At 37.5% G+C, this 7,703-nt stretch overlaps 1 long non-coding RNA gene across 1 annotated transcript; it reads right to left on the reverse strand.

Annotated features, from left to right (window-relative positions):
- Positions 1-263: 263 nt before the first annotated feature.
- Positions 264-6,476, reverse strand: LOC139588216 (uncharacterized). The gene is made up of 3 exons (XR_011678580.1): positions 6,132-6,476; positions 2,886-2,978; positions 264-1,870 (listed from the first exon to the last, which is right to left on the reverse strand). It is a non-coding gene; the product is annotated as an uncharacterized lncRNA (long non-coding RNA).
- Positions 6,477-7,703: the final 1,227 nt, after the last annotated feature.

Below are 7,703 nucleotides of genomic sequence, written 5' to 3' on the forward strand. Positions count from 1 at the left end.
CCATTACAAATCTGGAGGGACTAATGAGGGAGAATCTACAAGATCTATTTAAAGCTAAAAATACTTTGAATGTACTTTTATTGGACCTTAATCTTTCAGAAACATTCAGGAAAGTATCATCAAGCTATTGCAGAGAAGAGCAAAAAGTTACAAATGTCATTGGAGTGATTGAAAAAAAATTGCTAGTTCCAACTCTTAGTTATTAAGAGAGCACCTGTGACCCAGACCACCAAAATCTCCATTTTCACTAAGCCACTAAAAGCTGCACTTCAGAGTTGTGTTCATCTTGAAAGAGTAGGTGACCACGGCAGATACATAAATAAGAAAGATACTGTGAGTATTTAGAGCTTTTATGCCATCATTGTTATTGTCCTTCTGGAATAATTATATGTTACATTCCCCTTGACATTTGCAGTCTGGGTTTTGGATAAGCTCTAAAAGGGCTCTTAACCACAGAACCCTTTTGTGACTTGACCATGCCTATTTTGAGACTTTGGAGGTGGTTTTCAGCATCCCCTTCAAAAGGATGATTTGAGGCACCAAAGGCTGCACTTTAGAGAGCACAGTATTTTATGCTGGAGGTGTAAATTCAGGGTTTTGCAAATTCTGCATGGGTATTTGTATCCACATGAGACAAAAAACAGAACAATGCGCAGCAAACACAGTGCAGGCTCTGCATTAGGAGTAGAGCTCATGGACACAGTAGCCATCTTATTGCTTGCTCTCAGCACTGAAACATTTTTTATTTGAACTGAAAAAATGGATTTGATTCCCTACTCTAGAAGCTCAAGGTGAGAGAGCTTAGGGCTGAGACTGCAGTCAAAGGTATTGGGCTGAGACCTAAAAAAAGTAATGTTGCAGCCCTCACAGAATTTATTCTCAGACAGGGGTCTCAGAGCAAGGTTAGATTACCCAGAGGGAAGGTGTCAACACAACCTACCCTGCAGGAGAAATTTTGCTTGTCATAATTTCACTGAGTTTGGATTGAATTGTATTAGAACAGAGTAGAATGAGCATGTACTTCTCTACTTTCCTGGATTCAACTTCCTTTGTAGGAGAACTCAGATTCTGGTCTTATAGGCATCCTCTGTGTTTTGATGAATGAATTTACACACTTTCTTTATCTTGACCTATGGTCAATAAAGGAAAAGAGATCTTAAGCTGATTTTAGTGGTGGACTTAATTTTAATGTGGCCAGCTCTGAGCAAAGGTGGAGGTTATGGCTGTACAAACTATGCATGGCAAATAGTTGATATTTGGGGTCCTGGAAAACCAAGCTGTTACCACAACTGAGGGAGCAGTTGGCATATGTACCCTGGCAGCAGCTCTGGGAGAAGTGAGAGAAGCCCCTTCCAAGAGCAAAGTCATTACCTTCACTTCATCCCCAAATCTGCAGACTCCAATTGCTGATATGTTTCCTGGGTACAGAGAGCTTGCCATTCCTCAGATGGCATCCCCTACCCTTTTGTGAAGCCTCAGACTACCTCTGAAATACTTTTTTTTTTTTTTAATTTTTTTGCTATTTAAATGATTGACCTAGAACATCAACTTGACTCATTTTGAGTAGAACTGAAATAAACTATTCCAGAGCTTCTACGTGGATCCTCAGCTTGAGGGATATTCTATGTGCTGTTCTTTCCAGGGTCAGAGAATCAAATGGTAATTTAGGTTGAGAAGGACCTGCAGAAGTCATCTAGTTGGATTTCCAGCTCGAAATAGCATTGGCATTCAAGTTAGGTCTAGTTGCTATAGGCCTTCTCCAACAAAATGTTGATTCTCTCCAAGATGGAATCTAAGCCAGGTGGAAGGAAAGTGGTTTTTTTTCTGCCTTGGGTTTAGAGCCTCAGTCTGTATGCTAACTTGCAAATACCTGAAAGGAAACAAGAAAAAAAATCCATTTCAGTCAATTGCTTTCTACCCCTGTTTTAGGTTGAGACAGCCTTGAAGAGCAAAGAATGAAAATGTGAGGTGGGAAAGCTAATCTTAGGATCCCCATCAGCATTTTCCTTTAGTTTAGCCTCCATTGTGAAAGGTGGGATTTCAGCCAAAGCTGGCATTTCCCAGTGCTTTACTTTCAGAAGCTTCCCTCTCAGTGTATGAGATTTGTGGACCACCATTTCCCAGAATCAACCTCTCCTGAATGTAAAGTGTCCTGGGTACTTAATTCAGGGATCAGGATTCTGCTCAGTGGCATTGCCATGCCAGTCTGCAGAGATGCTGATATCTAACCCTTGGCTATGACAGATTATCATCTTCAGTTCTTAGCTATCTCTTTGAAATTATATCCAAGTTTCATCAGGACCTCAAACAGTTTTACATTGCTACCATTGTTTTATTATTTCAGAGATGTCACCAAGAACTTTAAATGCTATGAGGATATATTTTACTGCCTATTAGTGGATAGTTTGCATGTCTACCAAAACTCAAGCAAACTAGCAGGCATTAGAATGATTATTTTATGCTAATCTATTCCTTTAACTTTAAAGTAATTAGCTGAGTTGAGCAGAAAAACAACTCTTTCCTACAAGAGCCAGTAAATGGGCTGTCGGTAAGTGCAAAAGCTGATTACTTTGATATAAAGAGGGACATTATTTTTTGCACCTCTGGAAAACTGCCTAACTCAAAAGCCTCATAATCTGATTTTCAGAAATCCTATTTAACACATTATTATTTTCTCTTTAACAGGCAGTGCATAAAGAGATATCACTCTTCTCTGATGTTACCCCTTCATTTTCATATTAGAATCCACCATCCCTACTTATGGTAATTTGTGTCATAGTCACCAAAATGTTGTATTAAATCTAATCTTTTTAAATTAATTTTCTTTTAACAATTAAAATAAAATGGCATGCAGTTTACATTTGTACAATTATACTGACTCATACCTGTGTCAGATTTTAAAGTCCTTGATGCATGGAAAAACTGATTCTTCCAACAACTCATACCTCAATAAGATTTCAGTAAGTTTAATCTTTGACCTGAAGGGATGCATGCCAAAAAATAAAAGAGAGAAGGAAACTGATTAACAGTTCATTTTGGCAAATGAACTAGAGAAGTGTGTTGTAACCAAGACATGAAGGACAGACAAGGTGGAAAAAAACACACATTAAAAATAGAGATTGATGTGAAATTCAAAGGAGCAACTTTTTCCAACTGAAGAAATTTTATTTGATTAGAAATCCATCTTGAAAACTAGATTACTCCAATGTATTCAATACATTTGTATACTCTGATATACCCAGTGGGTAACCCCCACAACCTCTTTACCCAGCTGTAGTTTTAATGTAATAAGCAAATGCATTTCCCCAACTTAAATTTGGTACTAATATACAGTCTAAAAAAAATTAATTCTATCAAGTTCCCCATTACATTCACTATCAAAGTCCTTTGCTAAAAGTGTTCTGTATAGAACTCACAGTGTCTAATGGACATCATCCTGTCTGGTTTGCCATTGTCAGAGGTTTCATGTAATCCCACACATAAATGTGGCAAGCATCACCTTGAGAAGAGTAGATACTCTGGAGCAGGGAGGCTTGTCTGAAGGTTATTTTGTCATCTTCAGCTTCTTTCCAAATCTGCTTTTGGTATTTGTAATGCCAATATTGTTCTTGGGGCACACTCATTTTCTCTCCTGTGTGTTTAACTTGCTGCAGGATTTTTGTCAAAGTAAGCAAGCATTGCCTTTCCAGGCAGGTAGCTGTGAATCTCTTCCTTTTGCCTGGCTAATTAAGCAGCCACTCACGTGGAACTTTGTCTACACTACCAGGGCCTGACTGACAGCAGGCTATCCCAGCTTGGGCACTCTGTTAGACACCATCCACTACAGAGGGAGAGACAGACAGACACACAGAGGGATAGACTCTACCTGCCAAGCTTGGAGAGTGAGCAGAAGACCTCTGGTTTTTACCTCTACTCACATGACCAAAGGTACATCTTGTACACCTTCCTGCACATTCCGTCCAAATTTTTATCCTTATTTCAGAATAAATTTTCAAATTGATACCTGCTTTATTTTTACACCCACTTGTGAAAAAAATGTGAGCCTGTGCCCACAAAAAAGAAAGCAATTTCTCCTCAAAGAAAAGAACCAAACATACACAGTGATGTTCTGAAACAAGTTCTGGGTTTGCACACAAAAATTGAGTCTTAAAAGTAAGAATTTATAGTTGATAATGTTTGTTAGTGTTCCCAGCTTCCTTGTGTTGTTAAAATAATTTCATGACCCTGTAGAACCTTTTGTTCAACAGACTGAAAATTTGGTGAGAATATTACATGTACCAGAAAGGTACATATAATACATAATATTCTTCTTCTACATGTAATATTCTTCTAAGAGCTGAAAATCAGAATTATCTGAGAACATAATCATTAAAGAGTGGAATTCTAAAGAGGTTCCTGAGAAAACAAAAATAAAATAAAATACTTGCATAGAGGTTCTCCTCTAGGTGTTATGACTTCTGAGATATGCTGACTAATAGTGTGGCTGGCACAGAGGACTTAAACTTTCCTTCAGTCACAATGTCTTTTTATTGCTCTTCTGTCACTCCCTAGCCAGGCAGTTTCTGTTCTATGAGTACTTACTGAGTATCTGTCATCAACCTTTACTGTGGCCTAAATATTGACTAAAAAGAGGAATACAACTGTTATTAAATTATAGTGCTCTTTTTAACTCCACATTTTAAACTTCAATATATTTCTTTGCTTGGTTGTTTTTTTAAATTATTTTTTAATCTTCTTCCGTGCTCATGCTAGGGGCAAAGGTAGACTTTTAATTTTCACTAGTACAAAGTGGGCTGGGAAATGACTAATTTCATCATAGCAAATATTTCACAGTTTATCTTCCTTTTGTTGAATGGAAGAGTAGAAGATTAAACTCCTGTGTTGTGAAAGTAAGAAAATGTCCAAAGGGTGAAGAGTCTGAGCAAACATACGCTTACTGATTTGAACAAGTGGAATTCCCATGGCTGTACTCAGTAGAACCATGTCCTTTAATCAGCAGAGTAAAAGGATGGCTACTCCCTTTCACATCCTGCTTCCCATAGCAGCTCTTCACTTAAGGAGCCTCGGCATTCCTTGTTCACATCAATCTCCTGTTAGAAAGAACTCAATTCTCCACAAATTGAAATAATGCATGAAGACAACTTCAAGAGTTGATTGAGAAAAATAAGTGGAAAGCTTATCAAAGTAATATTTAAAATGAAAAAAAACCCTACGTCTCCAGCTCTGAAACTTTAATCTTTCAGAAAGAAAGGTGGGTAATCCTTCTTGGTCTTGAAGAGGTATGAAGGTTTGATAGCAGCCAGGCCTGGAGCCAGGTTCTTCAGTGAGCTGATTTCAGAACAAAAAGCAAGCACTTCTCTTCCTCCCACTACTTTTTTGCTACCTACAGGTATTTAGTGCCGCCTCCATTTGCTGTCTATTGAGTGACATTAATCTAGGCATTCCAGTTCTTTAATATTAATATCTTTTTAATTGAATCTGCCCATATGCCAATTATTTATCAATTCTTTATATTTTCTTCTGAGCTTCTTTTAACTTTTAATTTTTTTCAGTTGCAGAGATTTTTTGTGGGAGGCTTAAAGTAATTATACTTCTATTCACCAGATATATTCCTAATTAACAAGAATTCCTTTTCTAAGGTCTGTGAATGACATGTTGCTGAGTACAACAGCTTTCACATTTAATAAGAAAAAGGAGGCACTAAAGTTTAACTTTTTTTAAGTGGTATTTTTTTGTGTATTATGTTATCACAGCAGAATTTATTTTCATTTTCCATCCATCTCCTGTAACTATAACATCTGAACTTGCATATCACAAGGTAATAATTTTATTTCTGTGATTTAAGTTCAAATATATGCTATGGGCATATATTTGTACCATGGAAAACTTTATATTTATCAATATATCTATATAGATAGATAGATAGATAGATAGGTAAATAAATGTACACTGCCAAATTTTATGCTCAAAATTTAAAAAAACATGAAGTGCAGTTTTACATACAGTGTTCTGAAGTTGTGTAGGTTTTTTTTAGTTCTCAGGATATTGTTTTATTTTGATGCTTAAATTGGATTATAAAATATGAAGTCAGTTACTTAGACTTAAAGTAATTAAAGAGGAAGGAAACTCACCTGAAATATTTACCTTTTCTCCTATCTGAACTTGTCTATCTTCAGCTCTCTGCTACGGAACTCTTTATCCCTAGATTTTCTTTCTCTTCTGTACACATCTGCAAACTTTGAGATCAGTCTTCTCTAAGCAATTCCAGATGTCTCTAGCTTCAGGTAATGCATTTCAATGCAATTGTCATTCTTGTCATTAAGATTTGAACACCCAATGGTTTTTCCACCACTTTTCTTGAATTTGGAATGCAGTGTAGAGCTGAACAGAGACTTCTGGATTACTCCAAAAGCAAAATAGCTTCTTCATGTTTCCATAGTAACTACCTATAAATTCGAGATTTAACTGAGTCCTCTTCCTCCTGCCTTGCATTAGGAGCTTATACTCAGATAATTGTCCCAAAATGTTTTCTTGGTCAGAGTCTGGGAGGGTCCTTGTGTAGCCTATGCTTGGAAAAACTTATGTTGGCATAGGGAATATCAGTGCTAATGAGGGAATATCAGTGTGTGTGAATGAAATATACAAAACTGGGTGATGGGGTTTTTGCCCCAAACAGGTTACACTGTAGAGCAAGATAATCACAAAACAGAATAAAAAGTAACTAAGAAATTACCAAGTGATTTTGGAAACAAAAAAATCTACTCAAAAAGGAGCTATAAAGAAAAATGTGAGCTTGAAAAGGAGCTATAAAGGAAGGCTGGATTTATTTTTTTTTAGCAATGGAGAGATCCCTTGCAGTGGCCACAGCAGTGGTCAAACCTTGGTGGTGCCAGAAGTGGCTCCACCACCATTTCAAGCTGTCTAGGCCAGGCAGGGCTTCCACCCTGCCAGACACCAGAGCATCATTCCAACCAATTGACCAACAGTGCAGGTGATAAAATGAGGGGCCCACACCCAGGGGGTGTCCATATGAACTACTGGGGTGCTTTAGTGCACAGTAGGTAGTAGCTGGCATTAGTGCATAGTAGGGAGCATCTCCACAAAGAAAAAGAAAGAGCATCCACATGTCCAAGAAGAAATGTTGGTTTTAATTTTTAAAAAGGTCTGGTTGCTTGCCCCTTCTATTATTAATTTTCTTTGCAGTATGTCAGCTGTCAAACATTTGGAGATAAAAGTTTGTTTACATTCCAGGGAAACAAAACCAAACAAAATCTACTGTAGAAAATATGACAATTTAATATTGTTTTTCTTCTACACCATTCTGAAATAGACTACCACTAGTCGAGAAATCTGTGATGTATTAGCTCATCTAAAGTTAATAAGTGTCACTGTAACTGCATACCTAATCACACTACAAGGGCTTCTCCTCTCCACGATGTGAACTCTGTTTCCTCTGCCTTTAATGATTTCTTTTGTTCTTCCTTGGGTGCCTGGACAGCATAGTCACAGTGACTTCTCACCCCTTTCTCACCAAACAGCTGTAAATGCAGATGTTCTGCAAAGCCTGCCATGTGAACCAATCTTGGGGAAGATTCTTGACTCCTGTAAATTGCCTGAGTACCACTTCAGTGTATAAGACTTGGCTGATTCACACCATCTGGCCCCTTGAGCCACTCTGTGTTTATTTGCATAATTGAACATAT

Source organism: Agelaius tricolor, unplaced genomic scaffold (assembly GCF_023055355.1).
Source record: "Agelaius tricolor isolate 1412-34295 unplaced genomic scaffold, bAgeTri1.0.p SCAF_3, whole genome shotgun sequence".
Classification (NCBI taxonomy): Eukaryota; Metazoa; Chordata; class Aves; order Passeriformes; family Icteridae; genus Agelaius; species Agelaius tricolor.